Source organism: Ranitomeya variabilis, chromosome 2 (assembly GCF_051348905.1).
Source record: "Ranitomeya variabilis isolate aRanVar5 chromosome 2, aRanVar5.hap1, whole genome shotgun sequence".
Taxonomy (NCBI): Eukaryota; Metazoa; Chordata; class Amphibia; order Anura; family Dendrobatidae; genus Ranitomeya; species Ranitomeya variabilis.
In genome coordinates, this window is record NC_135233.1 from 900,467,691 (window position 1) to 900,485,646 (window position 17,956).

Below are 17,956 nucleotides of genomic sequence, written 5' to 3' on the forward strand. Positions count from 1 at the left end.
AGCTGAATATACACTGTGTGAGAATTTGAATCTCCATTTTTTGGGGGGAGACACTGAACCCTAACTCTGGCCCTGTAGTATAACACAACACTATGAACGTGGCAGAAAGTGGCTGCCTGATTTACGACACACTAGCAGTACTGCAGAATATAAACTGTGTGAGAATTACTATCTCACTTTTGGGGGAGACACTGAACCACAACTCTGGCCCTGTGGTATAACACAACACTATGAACGTGGCAGAAAGTGGCTGCCTGATATATAACACACTAGCAGTACTGCAGAATATAAACTGTGTGAGAATTACTATCTCACTTTTGGGGGGAGACACTGAACCACAACTCTGGCCCAGTGGTATAACACAACACTATGAGCGTGGCAGAAAGTGGCTGCCTGATATACGACACACTAGGAGTACAGCAGAATATAAACTGTGTGAGAATTACTATCTCACTTTTGGGGGGAGAAACTGAACCACAACTTTCGCCCAGTGGTATAACACAACACTATGAACGTGGCAGAAAGTGGCTGTAATTATTATTAAAAAAAAAAAAATTACTGCAATAACAAGCTTCCTACAATGATCTCAGGACAAGTATGGCAACAATAAAAAGAACTGCTGAACAAAAAAATTGGTAGACAAATATACAAGACAGGTAACTGTGCAGAAAGGAGCAACAGGATTTTTGCTTTGAAAAAAGCAGTTGGTTTGCACAGCACCGTGCACACAGCTATGCAGCTGCTGCACTAAAATACGACCTCCACTGTCCCTTCACAAAAAGGTGGTGTGGGACAGTGAAAATCACTCCAGCACAAGTGGTTTGGGGGTTTATATTTCCTCCCTAACTCTGTCCCTGCTTCTGACTAACTGCAGCAAACTCTCCCTATGCTCAGATCGGCAGAAGTAAGATGGCGGTCGGCGTGCACGCCCCTTTATAGCCCCTGTGATGCCGCAGACAACAAGCCAATCACTGCCATGCCCTTGTCTAAGATGGTGGGGACAGAGACCTATGTCATCACGCTGCCCACACTCTGCATCCTCCTTCATTGGATGAAAAACGGCGGTAACAGCGTCATAAGAAATGCGACTTTGGCGCTCTGATCGTGTACCGCATGGCCGATCCCACACTAGGATCGGTTCAGGTTTCATGAAACCCGACTTTGCCTAAAAGTTGGTGATTTCTGAAAATGACCGATCCGTTTCGCTCAACCCTAGTAGTGAGAGGTTGCATCACTGATGTGACAACTCACCAAACTATCCGGATCGTCGTGGGGCATGTACATTAATGGACTATCAGTGGAAAAGTGACTTTGCTTTTTTATTTTTGTGGAAGAAATGGGTAAAAGAGGATTGGAGAGTTTTCATTTTAAATAAAGGAATTTATTTCAATTAAAGGACTTTACTCTTTCTGTGTATTTATTAAATTTGACAATGGGGTTAGTAATTGGTGTGTCTTGCAGATACTTCTACATTAGTAACCCATGGGCTTGATGTTAGTGGCCATAAAACAGCTTGCATCAACCCTTAAAATATTAACCCACTTGCCACCACACAAGGGCAAGTGGGAAGATTGGAAGCCAAGTGCAAGAATTGGTGCTTCCAATGGATGCGCCATTTCTGATGTGGCTGAGGTCTGATGTTCTTAGTCATGGAGGAGCCAATATCCTTGGCCCCTTACTAGGCACAATTTTAGCTGGCAGCTGTCTTACAGCATTCTTTGAGTAAGTGTGAATTTAAGTGTTCAATATATTGCTGTCGCAATAAAGGAAGATTTTATGGATGCAGAGTCCCACTTGTGTTTTCCAAATTTAAAGTCTTTCTACTTTTTCCAAGTTGAGGGCCTCAATTTTCAAAGGTTGCAGTATATAACCTGTGTCTCATCAGGTTTTCCCAGTAGTGCCAGATTTTCCCCTTTTTAAATTCAAGAGGTTGATCATGTCCGTCCGCATACCAGGATCTTCGAGGTCAGTCTGGTGTGATATGGAGGACAGGATTAGCCTTTGCAGTTATCTTACAGATAAGTCTCAGTAGTAGGGGCAGAAGTGGAAATAGCTATGGGAGGGTGAAATAAATCCAAGGAATTACCAAATGTGTCAACCATTGCTGCCAGTAAATCTCAAGAAATGCCCACTAAACTCAGCACCTTGCAGTTTAACCTGGATGTCATAAGATCAACATCAGAAGTTCCCCACTAAAGATGAATCTGGTTTAAAACTTCCAGATGATGTGATCACTCTCCTGTGCATAACTTCTCATAGTTTATAAATTCTGCTGAAACATTGTCCACCACAGCTATGCGAAGTGTTGAGATTAACAGCACTCTGTCTTCTGCACAATTCAAAATATTTGCGACCTCTGCCATGGCTGATCAATTACGAGTTCCACCCTGAAGGCTTATATATGCCACCATGAAAGCATTGTCGGGCTGCATACACACATGTTCACTTTGTAGCAAGTGCTGCCAATAAAGAAGTGACAGGTGGATTGCGCTAAGATCCAGTACGGTGATTGGAAGAAGCTGCTATCTCTTCCATGAGCCATGAAAGGGGAATTGATTGAAGATCGCTACCAAACTATGGAGACAGGTGTCCTCCAGAATCTCCCACTAAATAAGGCAGAAGAAGCAACTCTTATATAATAGTAGTGACATTAACAACTATTCGAAAGACTGACAGATGTGGAATCGTATTTGATTAGGACCATCTCACCTTGACAGAAGCGCATTCTGCAAGTGGTTTGAGATGAATCTAAGCAAACAGAACTGCCACAATCTTGCCATGGATGCTAATGCAGAAATGGAGGTGATTCTTCACTTGTCGCCTCAACGTCAAGTGGCCAGAATGAAGAGCAGATCTTTTCTCCTCAGGGAAAATGACTGTCACCTGGACATTACTAAATATGACTGTAAGAAAGGGCCACTGAGGCACAAGGTAGTATTGGGCCCCCAAGCAGCAAACTGCCTAACCAAACTGTGAATGGTCTGAGAATAGAGAATGTGGTGAGCCTCCAACATTATAGTGACCATGGGTGAATAGGTTATGAATATGGCAGATGCTGGTGCAAAGGATAGTGCATCTGCTACAAAAAATGAGAAGTAGTTGAGTGAAGGAACTATCCTTAATGTTTATCTAGGGAAATGCTGAATGAGATGGGCCTCTGGTAGTCGGGAGCTTAATTACCCACTTTGATTGCAAGACTTGCAGTATAGCTAGTGAGCGAGTTCTGCCAGCCATTCTGATTTGCTGGGGGAGTGTGCTCCGCGGGCATGACAAACCTACGTAGTGCTTGCAGTGGATTAGAGAGAGAGAGAGAATGTGAGGGGTATGTGCACACTGGCCATGCCAATAGTGCAAATGCAGAGAGCCAGTAGGCCACTGTGTGGGAATAGGCCAGGGGTGTGAGCATGTAGACATGCTTATCATGCACACGCTGGCCGTTGATTGGCTGGCAGGTGAGAAATGGACAGGGGGAGTGTGCACTAATTGACAAGCAGATTGACACATGATGATAAGCATGACACGTAAAAACATGATGGCGCATGAAAATTGCCCAACTACATTTTTAAATAAAACACCAAATATGAAAAGACACCATTGATAAGGAAAGTATAGAATTTATTTTTTTTTACATCCTATGTTTACTAAGTTCAGGACTCTGGAAAAACCCAAGATCATAATATGGAAAATTCAATTTGCAGAACATAACTGCTAGGTGTCGAGTTCCCACCTCTGCACAGGGGGAATCTCAAACCACCTCTGCTGCGGTCTCCCATTCTTCTCCAGCCGCAGTGGAGCCTGCTCAGCGGAGACGTCGGTCCCAGCGTCTGGCACAGGCTGATACTGGGCGACTGGTTACTACTGTTCTTCCAGGCTCTGCCTTTGTAGCCAGTACTGGTCAGCGGTGAACAGACGTCTCTGGGACTAAGTCCTGCTCTTTTCCCCTTCTGAGCATGCCCAGGGTAAGACCTCTCATTGGACCCATTGGTCCTCTAGGAAGGTCCTGAAGTTGCTCAGGTACTGTAGCAGCTCCCATTGATCCTCTAGGAAGGTCCTGAAGTTGCTGCAGCTATAAAAGGTTTGCTTGGCCACACGGCCATGCGCTAGTATCAAACCAATGTCTATGAGCTCAGCGCCAGTGTGGTCATGTCTGGATGCGGTTAGGGTTTGGCTGAAATAAGCCTTTAGAATACTGGCACCTCCGGTGAAGAGTTTGTATGAGTGTATTCAGGGTCTTGGCTGAAATAAGCCGCTAGAATACCGGCACCTCCGGTGAGGAGTTGTTTGTCGGTTTTCTCTGACTGCATGACCACAGTTTGCTCTGGTTGGTAGCTGTGTACATCTGTGAGGTTAACAGGGCACAGCATCTTGTTCCTAGCGACTCTGTGGAGTTAACAGAGTTCACTAATACAGCCATGTAGTGCCGCCATTTGCCAGCAGCAGGTTCCTCTCCTGCACGGTGGACCCCAGGTTGCGAACGCACCTAATAATACATATATATATACTCGGGGCGTTCCCACCAACCCTAACAATAACAGCGGTGAATCCAATCTTCCTGTAAATTTTATGGGATTTACCAAATTTGAATCTCATCAACTCTGCTAGTCTCTAGTCACAATGTATTTGATGACAAGGCCTCTCAAGAAGCAGAGGAGCAGACTGAAATTCATGCAAGTTATCAATTATAATCTATTTTACAAATTGTATTCTTTTGAAAAAGAAAGTCAAATTTAGAAAGACTATTCAGTTGAAAATTACTCACGTCAAACTGGCTGGTCCAAAGACAAGTACAAAAGACCAAATTCAATATAAACTTTTAGTCAACATTCTCTATTGTTGTGCTTGCAAAAAAAAAAGTTTTAAGTGCCACAAGCTCTTTTCAGTGAAATATACAAAACACAATTATGAATATGTATTTAAACAATTGTGAGATTGTAACAGTGTGAGAATTGCTATACTGGCAAACCTAGATGAGCAAAAATATCTACTAGTACTCAGAAGAAAAACATTCACTTCCATTATAAATTTCACCAGATCAATTGTACTGAGACTTGCATTTACCCCGTTATGCAAAATATATACGTAATGGTCCCAGAAAATTGACTGTTGCATTTCTAAATGTAGTACACCCAGAGCTGTCCCTAACATAAAATGACCCAAATTTATGAATAAATTGTGGTCACTCCATAATAGAGGAAGCTTTAGGTGCTGCCTCATAAGGGCAAAAGTCAATTTGCACTATTAATTATATACAGTATTTAGTGTGACAGAAAAAAATAGAGTTCAGCTATTGTGAAAAAAAATCCCAATTCACTTGGCCTGGTGATACAATTGCATGATTTCTAGTAAGATTAAACATTTTTCCACTTATCCAACCTTGATATTCACCAGTCTCTGCTCTGGTTCTGGGTCTTGATTCTCTCTTTTATAGTTTGCTCACCTTGTGCTGGACCATGCCAGATTACTGTGGTAGCCTGGCAAGCTCCACTGATGTCATCACCCAAAATGTTTTAGATGTGGCTTATGCAGCCGCCTACTTCCTGGGTATTGAAGGAACATAGTTCTCAGCAACCGGTGATCCAAGTGTGCTGAACATCTGTGGAGAAAATCCAATCTGCCCGAAGATTTCATCCATTATAAGTTCATGCTTCAAACATACAACTCTGCCTATCACCTCTCCAAACAAACCTATTTCCACACCCTCATCACTTCACTGTCCAATAATCCTAAACGGCTCTTTGACACTTTTCATTCCCTACTCAACCCAAGAGTGCAGGCTCTAACAATAGATCAACATGCTGATGATCTGGCCAATTATTTCAAAGAAAAAATGACCATATCTGACAGGACATTTTCTCCAATCCCCTCATACATGCACTGTCCTCCCTCCCCCACTGCATCTAGCTCACTCTCTGACTTTGAACTAGTCACAGCAGAAGAAGTGATCAGGCTCCTTGCATCTTCTCACCTTACTACTTGCACCAGTGACCCTATTCCCTCACATCTCCTCCAGTCCATTTCTCTTGCTGTCACCACTCACCTAAAAATTTTTTTTTAGTTTTCTTAGCCCTAAAACTAGGGGGCGCAGTAGTTTGGCCTGCTCCCAGGGATACTTCAGATGGTGCAGATGCCGGGGCCTCCAAACTTGCCTTATCTCCTAAGTTAGCCTATGTTTGCACCCTTCCCCCACCCAGGGATGAGGGGGCACTACAGTGCACCGCAGTACACCAACCTGACAAACTGGGCAACACAGACAGGGGTTAACTGAAATCTCCAGACACACAAAATATTCACTCACATAGAACAGAGGAGTCCACCAGGGTGTGCAGGAAGGGGAAAAAATAGAGAAGAATAAGGAATTACCACATGCAAAAACCAAACAACAGTTGCTAATCACTTCTCCAGCTCTTTTTCTCATACTAACTCCTTTCTATCCGTTAGCCATGCAGAAAAAAACTAGCTCTGGCTAGGATTAATAGCAGAGCCCAGATTATATAGGGGAAAGGAGTGGCTAACCGAGCACAGCTGAGCACAGGGATTCCCAACATGGCCAATAAACCCCTGTTCTGCCAGAAGAAATACACACATTTAATATGACGGAGAAGTGCTTCTTCTCAGTTCGGGAGTCAGAGCAATTAGACTCTATGGTCTTCTGGCTCCGCTCTGTCACGGTAACCCTGTGACATCTGGTATCTTTCCCTCCTCATTTAAACATGCCATTACACATCCATTAGAAAAAATCCCTCAACCAAAACTGTGCTGCTAACTACAGCCCCATCTCGAATCTTCCCTTCATCTCTAAACTCCTGCAATGCTTGGTCCACTCCCATCTAATCCACTATCTCTCAAATCTCTCTCTTATTGGCCCTCTTCAATCCGGTTTCTGCTCTCTACTGAAACTGCCCTCACTAAAGTCAGTAATGATCTGCTAACAGCTGAATATAATGGTCACTCCACGCTAATTCTTCTGGATCTCTCTGCAGCAATCCATATTGTGGATCATCAGCTCCTCCTCACTATGCACTGCTCCATCGACCTCAAGGACACCGTTCTCTCCTGGCTCTAACTCCTACCTCCCTGACCGCTGCTTCATTGTATCTCTTGCTGGCTCCTCCTCCTCTCATCTTCTCCTTACTGTTAGGGTTCCTCAAGGATTAGTCCTAGGCAGCCTCCTCTTCTCCTTGTTAACTGTCCCTACATGACAAACAATCAGTTGATTTGTCTTCCAGTACCACCTCTATGCAGATGACACCTGATTATACACCTCTACTCCTGACATCATGCCTGCATTATTTCAAAACATGATTGATTGTCTTTCTGCTGTTTCCAACATGATGTCCTTCCTCTATCTGAGACTGAAACTGTCAAAAACTGAAATCCTTGTGTTTCTTCCCCCTACTAACCTACCGATGCCTGACATTCCGTGTGAGGTTCTACAATTACTCCCCAGCAACATGCCCGTTGTTTTAGGGTCATACTTGATTCAGAGCTTTTACTCACCCCCACATTCGATCACTGGCTTGCTCTTGTTATCTGCACCCCATAAACATTTCTAGAATTCGACTTTTTCTTACTTTCGACTCTGAAATAAACTCTTACTGTTGCTCTTATTTATTCTCGTCTGGACTATTGTAACTCTCTACTAATAGGTCTCCCTCTTGCCAAAAACTCTCCCCTCTCCATTCTGTCTTGAATGCTGCAGCCAGGATCATATTCCTCACCAACCATTACACCTATGCCTTCACCTTGTGCCATTCATAGCTCTGGTTACCCATCCACTCCAGAATTCAATATAAACTTTTCACTCGCACCCAGAAAGCTTTCCATGGTTCAGTACCACCCTACATCTCCTCCCTCATCTCAGTCTATCACCCTACCAGTGCCCTCCGTTCTGCTAATGATCGGTGATTAAAATCCTCAATAATCAGAGCCTCCCACTCCGATCTCTACGGATACTCACGTGCTGCGCCAATTCCTTGGAATGCACTACCCAGGATGATTTGATTAATCCTCAATACCCACAATTTAAAGCCTGCCCTAATGACCCATTTCTTCAGATTGGTCTACCACCTCAACACATTTATTTAACTATCCCTGTATTGACCTTTCAAAATGTTCTTCATAACTATGACCCTTGCATCATGTTCTCACACACTTTATGCATTTAATAGCCCTCTGTGTCTGTACTTTTACACATTCTGGTTGGTTACTGGTTCATGCAGCATTACATGAACACCGATTTATTACATTATGACTGGTCAGAACAATGAAAGAAATTGTTACCATCCACCTTTCGTGTCTTTCCTATTTTCTCATAGATTGTAAGCTTGCAAGCAGGGCCCAACTCACTGTTATGCTGTAAAGTCTTATTGTCTGTATAAGTCCCCTCTAAAATGTACAGTGCTGCTGAATATGTTGGCACTATAGAAATAAAATTAATATTATAAATATGTGTCTAATACCATTTTAGGTACCTTAAAATTAAGCCTTTTCGATTAGATTATATTTACCTTTTAATAACAGTTAAGTGCTGAAAACTGGGAGCTATTTGGCGGGAGTATTAAAATGTGTGTACTTTTAGAGTTATTAGTTTTATGGTAAGTACATTTTTATTTTTTGCAGCTGATTATTTGTACTCTCTTTTATTACATCCATATGAAGGTCACTTTTAGAGCACTGAAATTGAGAAAATTAGATATTAGATGCATGTTTCTAGCCAGCGCATTGTACCTGAACTCGTTATTGAAGGGATTGCTCCTGACAGAAAGGGTTAATTATCACTGATGATTCTCTGTTATCACTTCCGTCAAATTCACTATATGTTTAGACAGTGTTTGCACTATCTCACTGTTTTTGAAAGCTTGGAATGTGCTGTAATATTTGTATTCTGAATAAAAATAATCAAGATTCAAGATGTGAGAGCTGTGAGTTATTCATTATTTTATACATATTCATTGCTCCTGTAGAATCTGTACATCTTTCTCTGGTGCATGCTTTCCTTGCCCATCTTCTGTCTTGCAAACCATTTTGTCCTAGCCATCGATGAGGAACGGGTTATCAGGTAAGTCCATTCTCACTGAATCCTTGATGTTTGTCCTTACTGCTCACCCTGACCTGCAGCTTATAGAGTGCACTTCAACGGGTGAGCCAGTTGCAAATATTAGATATTTTACCTTTGTGAGATAACCAGGATAGAAATTTACTTTCAAAGTTGTTTTGCTCCAGAGAATTACATTAGACCATATTTTGAATAAATGCATTTAGCCATTATATATATTGTTTGCCTCTAGGCACGCTTACTTTTAAGTTGTTTAGGTTAACCCCTTCACCCCGTGTTAGGGCTAGCGGAACGCACAAAATAATAAGAGAGATGGTATAAGGTGTGTTTGCAGCCCGGGGTCCACCGTGCAGAGATAGAACCTGCTGCTGAGTTGTGACGGACCATATGGCAGTACACTGTGGATACACACACGGGTTAACTTCACCCTGTGTGAAGGAAGCAAACCCTGTTGCATCACAGGGTCGCGGTACCGCACCAAGAGCGCAAGCAAGGAGTGTCAGGACTCTATCCCAAGACACAGGACTAGAGTACTTTCAGACCACTTGCGCTCGACACCGCAACTGGGGTGTCAAAGTAATAGAAAAATATTACTTAAAGCACAAGAGTGCATGCTGTGCTGCTTTTGCGGATGCCACTAACCACCCAGACTTGGGATAGGAAAGCGCTCTATAAGCGCAAGGCGCTGCACTGGTGGTTACAGCAATAGAAGCTGTATCGTGTGTCTTTATGTTGACAGCTAAGTCGGGCGCTAGACAGCAAGCATCCACCTTTCGCGAACAGTTATACACAAGGGAGGGGATTTTAAAGAACGACTTGCACTCAACGCACACACGATTCCAAATATACACTAGTTCATTGCCGTGCGGCCATGCAAACCTTTTATTTCTGCAGCAAGAACAGGACCTTCCCAGAAGGACCAATGGGAGTCAGCCACAGAAGAAAAACACCTTCAGGACCTTCCTAAAGGACCAATGGAATTTGCTGCAGTATCTAAGCATGTGACCCTTGATCTCCAACAAGAGATCTTGCCCTTGGCATGCTCAGAAAGGGAAGAACAGGACTTAGTCCCAAACACGACTGCTCGCCGCTGCCCAGTACTGGCTACAATGGCAGAAGCTGGAAAGGCAGCAGTAATCAGTCGTCCAGTATCACCCTGAGCTAGACGCTGGGACCGACATCTCTGCTGAGCAGACTCCACTGCAGCTGGAGAAGATTGGGAGACCGCAGCGGAGATGGTTTGAGATTCCCCCTGTGCATAGGCGGGATCTCGACACCTAACACCCCGCAGCCCATTTTCATTTTTCATTTCTATTTTTTCCTCCCTTTTTCCCATAGCATAACTTGTATTTTTCTGTCTAGATAGACATATGAGGGCCTGTTTTTTATATATATATATATATATATATATATATATATATATATATATATATATATATATATATATATATATATGGAGCATGTCATGAAGAATTTATAGGATTTTTTTTATTAATTCTAAAGACATTTTGTAATTTTAATTTACCATCTTTGTCAACTTTTGCCAAAATAATTCAAATTAAAGGGAAGCCGTCAACAGAATTTGGCGGGTCCTTTTTTGGGTCATATGGGCGGTGTTTTCGGGTCCTTTATTAACCCCTTTTTTTTCTCGCTGGCTGCATGCTGGTCGCGAAATTGACTTGACATTCATTAGCTTTCCTCCCTAGTTAACGCTTGCGCAAAGCAATCTTACCTTGTGCACGCGAAGTATGCTTTGCCCAACTGCGAGCAAAGCCGAAAACCATTAGTGCGCAAGCGCCGGCGCATATGTCCCGGAACACAGCAAAATACTTCCGGGACATAGTGCGCCGGCGCATGCGCACTAATGGTTTTCAGCTTTGCCCACAGTTGGCAAGATTGCTTTGCACACGCGTTAACTAGGGAGGAAAGCGAATTAACATCAAGTCAATTTCACGACCAGAGTGCAGGCAACGGGAAAAAAAGGGGTTAATAAAAGACCCCAAAACACCGCCCATATGACCCAAAAAAGGACCCGCCAAATTCAGGTGACAGGTTCCCTTTAAGATGAATTGAAAGTTCTGCAAAGTCAATAACTGCACCCTTTATGACACTCTGAGGTCTCCTAGGATTGTAGCCAACTTTTTTCAAACTCTTTTAATGCAAACATAGCTTTTGTTGTGTCAAAGGGACTTTAACCCCTTCCCGACATTTGACGTACTATCCCGTCGAGGTGGGGTGGGCCCGTATGACCGCCGACGGGATAGTACGTCATAGCCGATCGGCCGCGCTCACGGGGGGAGCGCGGCCGATCGCGGCCGGGTGTCGGCTGCATATCGCAGCTGACATCCGGCACTATGTGCCAGGAGCGGTCACGGACCGCCCCCGGCACATTAACCCCCGGCACACCGCGATCAAACATGATCGCGATGTGCCGGCGATGCAGGGAAGCATCGCGCAGGGAGGGGGCTCCCTGCGGGCTTCCCTGAGCCCCCCGCAGCAACGCGATGTGATCGCGTTGCTGCGAGGGTCTTACCTCCCTCCCTGCCTGCTCCAGACCCGGATCCAAGATGGCCGCGGATCCGGGTCCTGCAGGGAGGGAGGTGGCTTCACAGACGCCTGCTCAGAGCAGGCACTGTGAAGCAGCCTGTACTTCTCGCAGATCGGTGATCTGTCAGAGTGCTATGCAAACTGACAGATCACCGATCTGTATTGTCCCCCCCTGGGGCAAAGTAAAAAAGTAAAAAAAAAAATTTCCAAATGTGTAAAAAAAAATTAAAAAAAATATTCCAAAATAATGAAAAAAAAAAAAAAATATTATTCCCATAAATACATTTCTTTATCTAAATTAAAAAAAAAAAACAATAAAAGTACACATATTTAGTATCGCCACGTCCGTAATGACCCAACCTATAAAACTGCCACACTAGTTAACCCCTTCACTAAACACCGTAAGAAAAAAAAAAAAAAAACGAGGCAAAAAACAACGCTTTATTACCATACCGCCGAACAAAAAGTGGAATAACACGCGATCAAAAAGACTGATATAAATATCCATGGTACCGCTGAAAACGTCATCTTGTCCCGCAAAAAACAAGCTGCCATACAGCATCATCAGCAAAAAAATAAAAAAGTTATAGTCCTGAGAATAAAGCGATACCAAAATAATTATTTTTTCTATAAAATAGTTTTTATCGTATAAAAGCGCCAAAACATAAAAAAAATGATATAAATGAGATATCGCTGTAATCATACTGACCCGACGAATAAAACTGCTTTATCAATTTTACCAAACCCGGAACGGTATAAACGCCTCTCCCAAAAGAAATTCATGAATAGCAGGTTTTTGGTCATTCTGCCTCACAAAAATCGGAATAAAAAGCGATCAAAAACGGTCACGTGTCCGAAAATGTTACCAATAAAAACGTCAACTCGTCCCGCAAAAAACAAGACCTCACATGACTCTGTGGAGCAAATGTGGAAAAATTATAGGTCTCAAAATGTGGAGACGCAAAAACTTTTTTGCTATAAAAAGCGTCGCTGGTTTCACACTTGCGTTTTTGTCTGCAGCGTTTTTTGCACAAAAAAACGCATGCGTTTTTTCCCTATATTTAACATTGAAAACGCATGCGGTTTTTTTGTACGCGTTTGGTCGCGTTTTCAAACGCATGCGGTTTTTTTCTGCATGCGTTCATTTTCAGAAATACAACCTGCAGTATTTTCTTGCGTTTTTAAGCACATGCGTTTGTTTGCGTTAAAAACGCATGCATTTTTATCGAAAAAAACAGAAAACACACTGAAAAGCCACCCACCACCATCAAGGTGATAAAGGGATCCAAACCCTAACCCTAACTCTACCCCTAACCTCACCCCTAACCGTTTAATGAACATTTTCTGACAGTCATAGTGCCACGTATTTCAGTGCCACGTATTTCAGTGCCACGTATTTCAGTGCCATGTATTTCAGTGCCACGTATCACGTATTTCAGTGCCACGTGTTTCAGTGCCACGTATTTCAGTGCCACGTATCACGTATTTCAGTGCCACATATTTTAGTACCACGTATTTCAGTTGCACGTATTTCAGTGCCACGTATTTCAGTGCCACGTATTTCAGTGCCACGTATCACGTATTTCAGTGCCACGTGTTTCAGTGCCACGTATTTAAGTGCCACGTATCACATATTTCAGTGCCACGTATTTCAGTGCCACGTATTTCAGTGCCACGTATTTCAGTGCCACGTATTTCAGTGCCACATATCACATATTTCAGTGCCACTTATTTAAGTGCCACGTATTTCAGTGCCACGTATTTCAGTGCCACGTATTTCAGTGCCACGTATTTCAGTGCCACGTGTTTCAGTGCCACGTATTTAAGTGCCACGTATCACGTATTTCAGTGCCACGTATTTCAGTGCCACGTATTTCAGTGCCACGTATTTCAGTGCCACGTATTTCAGTGCCACGTATTTCAGTGCCACGTATTTATGTGAATATCACTTATTTCAGTGCCACTTATTTAAGTGCCACGTATTTAAGTGCCACGTATTTCAGTGCCACGTATTTCAGTGCCACGTATTTCAGTGCCACGTATTTCAGTGCCACGTATCACGTATTTCAGTGCCACGTATTTCAGTGCCACGTATTTCAGTGCCACGTGTTTCAGTGCCACGTATTTAAGTGCCACGTATCACGTATTTCAGTGCCACGTATTTCAGTGCCACGTATTTCAGTGCCACGTATTTCAGTGCCACGTATTTCAGTGCCACGTATTTCAGTGCCACGTATTTCAGTCACGTTTAGGGTTAGGGTTAGGGGTAGGGTTAGGGTTAGGGCTAGGGTTGGAGGTAAAGTTAGGGTTGGGGCTAAAGTTAGGGTTGGGGCTAAAGTTAGGGTTAGGGTTTGGATTACATTTACGTTTGGATTAGGGTTGGGATTAGAATTATGGGTGTGTCAGGGCTAGGGGTGTGGTTAGGGTTACCGTTGGGATTAGGGTTAGGGGTGTGTTTGGGTTAGGGTTTCAGGTAGAATTGGGGGGTTTCCACTGTCCAGGCACATCAGGGGCTCTCCAAGCGCGACATGGCGTCCAATCTCAATTCCAGCCAATTCTGCGTTGAAAAAGTAAAACAGTGCTCCTTCCCTTCCGAGCTCTCCCGTGCGCCCAAAAAGGGGTTTACCCCAACATATGTGTTATCAGCGTACTCGGGACAAATTGAACAACAACTTCTGGGGTCCAAGTTCTCTTGTTATCCTTAGGAAAATAAAAATTTGGGGGGCTAAAAATCATTTTTGTGGGAAAAAAAAGATGTTTTATTTTCACGGCTCTGCATTATAAACTGTAGTGAAACACTTGGGGGTTCAAAGTTCTCACAACACATCTAGATAAGTTCCTTGGGAGGTCTAGTTTCCAATATGGGGTCACTTGTGGGGGGTTTGTACTGTTTGGGTACATCAGGGGCTCTGCAAATGCAACGTGACGCCTGCAGACCAATCCATTTAAGGCTGCATTCCAAATGGCGCTCCTTCCCTTCCGAGCTCTGTCATGCGCCCAAACAGTGGTTCCTCCCGACATATGGGGTATCAGCGTACTCAGGACAAATTGGACAACAACTTTTGGGGTCTAATTTATCCTGTTACCCTTGTGAAAATACAAAACTGGGGGCTAAAAAATCATTTTTGTGAAAAAAAAAAAAGAATTTTTATTTTCACGGCTTTGCGCTATAAACTTTAGTGAAACACTTGGGGGTTCAAAGTTCTCAAAACACATCTAGATAAGTTCCTTGGGAGGTCTAGTTTCCAATATGGGGTCACTTGTGGGGGGTTTGTACTGTTTGGGTACATCAGGGGCTCTGCAAATGCAACGTGACGGCTGCTGACCAATCCATTTAAGTCTGCATTCCAAATGGCGCTCCTTCCCTTCCGAGCTCTGTCATGCGCCCAAACAGTGGTTCCCCCCCACATATGGGGTATCAGCGTACTCAAGACAAATTGGAAAACAAATTTTGGGGTCCAATTTATTCTGTTACCCTTGTAAAAATACAAAGCTGGGGGCTAAAAAATCATTTTTGAGAAAAAAAAAAAAAATTATTTTCACGGCTCTGCGTTATAATCTGTAGTGAAACACTTGGGGGTTCAAAGCTCTCAAAACACATCTAGATAAGTTCCTTAGGGGGTCTACTTTCCAAAATGGTGTCACTTGTAGGGAGTTTCAATGTTTAGGCACATCAGGGGCTCTCCAAACGCAACATGGCGTCCCATCTCAATTCCAGTCAATTTTGCATTGAAAAGTCAAATGGCGCTCCTTCCCTTCCAAGCTCTGCCATGCGCCCAAACAATGGTTTACACCCACATATGGGGTATCAGCGTACTCAGGACAAATTGCACAACATTTTTTGGGGTCCAATTTCTTCTCTTACCCTTGGGAAAATAAAAAATTGGGGGCGAAAAGATCATTTTTGTGAAAAAATATGATTTTTTATTTTTACGGCTCTGCATTATAAACTTCTGTGAAGCACTTGGTGGGTCAAAGTGCTCACCACACATCTAGATAAGTTCCTTAGGGGGTCTACTTTCCAAAATGGTGTCACTTGTAGGGAGTTTCAATGTTTAGGCACATCAGGGGCTCTCCAAACGCAACATGGCGTCCCATCTCAATTCCAGTCAATTTTGCATTGAAAAGTCAAATGGCGCTCCTTCCCTTCCAAGCTCTGCCATGCGCCCAAACAATGGTTTACACCCACATATGGGGTATCAGCGTACTCAGGACAAATTGCACAACATTTTTTGGGGTCCAATTTCTTCTCTTACCCTTGGGAAAATAAAAAATTGGGGGCGAAAAGATCATTTTTGTGAAAAAATATGATTTTTTATTTTTACGGCTCTGCATTATAAACTTCTGTGAAGCACTTGGTGGGTCAAAGTGCTCACCACACATCTAGATAAGTTCCTTAGGGGGTCTACTTTCCAAAATGGTGTCACTTGTAGGGAGTTTCAATGTTTAGGCACATCAGGGGCTCTCCAAACGCAACATGGCGTCCCATCTCAATTCCAGTCAATTTTGCATTGAAAAGTCAAATGGCGCTCCTTCCCTTCCAAGCTCTGCCATGCGCCCAAACAATGGTTTACACCCACATATGGGGTATCAGCGTACTCAGGACAAATTGCACAACATTTTTTGGGGTCCAATTTCTTCTCTTACCCTTGGGAAAATAAAAAATTGGGGGCGAAAAGATCATTTTTGTGAAAAAATATGATTTTTTATTTTTACGGCTCTGCATTATAAACTTCTGTGAAGCACTTGGTGGGTCAAAGTGCTCACCACACATCTAGATAAGTTCCTTAGGGGGTCTACTTTCCAAAATGGTGTCACTTGTAGGGAGTTTCAATGTTTAGGCACATCAGGGGCTCTCCAAACGCAACATGGCGTCCCATCTCAATTCCAGTCAATTTTGCATTGAAAAGTCAAATGGCGCTCCTTCCCTTCCAAGCTCTGCCATGCGCCTAAACAATGGTTTACACCCACATATGGGGTATCATCGTACTCAGGACAAATTGTACAACAACTTTGGGGGTCCATTTTCTCCTGTTACCCTTGGTAAAATAAAACAAATTGGAGCTGAAATAAATTTTGTGTGAAAAAAAGTTAAATGTTCATTTTTATTTAAACATTCCAAAAATTCCTGTGAAACACCTGAAGGGTTAATAAACTTCTTGAATGTGGTTTTGAGCACCTTGAGGGGTGCAGTTTTTAGAATGGTGTCACACTTGAGTATTTTCTATCATATAGACCCCTCAAAATGACTTCAAATGAGATGTGGTCCCTAAAAAAAAATGGTGTTGTAAAAATGAGAAATTGCTGGTCAACTTTTAACCCTTATAACTCCGTCACAAAAAAAAATTTTGGTTCCAAAATTGTACTGATGTAAAGTAGACATGTGGAAAATGTTACTTATTAAGTATTTTGCGTGACATATGTCTGTGATTTAAGGGCACAAAAATTCAAAGTTGGAAAATTGCAAAATTTTCAAAATTTTCGCCAAATTTCCATTTTTTTCACAAATAAACGCAAGTTATATCGAATAAATTTTACATTTAACATGAAGTACAATATGTCACGAGAAAACAATGTCAGAATCGCCAAGATCCGTCAAAGCGTTCCAGAGTTATAGCCTCATAAAGGGACAGTGGTCAGAATTGTAAAAATTGGCCCGGTCATTAACGTGCAAACCACCCTTGGGGGTGAAGGGGTTAACATATATGACTAAAATGATAAATTTGTGGGAACTAGTAAACAGCGTGTTTTCACACAATAATGTTCTTAGATGTCATGCAGTCACACACTATCAGCACAGTTTGTTATAATACAGATTTATATTCATATCACTTGGGCTAAACTGCAGGCCATGAAGTCCCCTCACAAAAGTACTGGCTGCTGTATTCCCTGATCCTGATTAATTTAGGATACAGTAGTCCCTCCTGATTGGCTTTTCCATACCATGTGATAGCTGCAAGGCATTATAAGGAAGCATGAATGCCCATCCCTGAGATCATGTGACCTTTCTGACTGATTAAGTATTCTGCAATGTGTAAAATGGTGTTAGCCATTTTAGGTGAATGAATCTCAAATTGTTCAAATTTGCCATGTTGTGCGAATTCCTAAAAATTTGAAACAAATTCAATTTCTATCTAATTGGATTGCTAATTTCCTAGATTTTTGTTAGTGTTGTCTCCAAGCTCAGAATTTTACCGGTTGTCCCCTTTTCACCCACCCTATGCAGTATGCATGGGTTACACATAACAGCGTTTGGATTGACATTGTTTGCCATCAATAATCTGTCAAGAATAGAGATTTTTAATAAATTAATTGCCCCCTGATCCTAATACAGGGGATTATACTTTCTGTGAG

The 17,956-nt window shown here is 42.7% G+C and overlaps 1 protein-coding gene across 1 annotated transcript in view; it reads right to left on the reverse strand.

The window, feature by feature from the left end:
* NAALADL2 (N-acetylated alpha-linked acidic dipeptidase like 2) overlaps positions 1-17,956 on the reverse strand; it is a 1,269,517-nt gene that overhangs the window by 621,603 nt on the left and 629,958 nt on the right. The gene's annotated exons all lie outside the window — the stretch shown is intronic.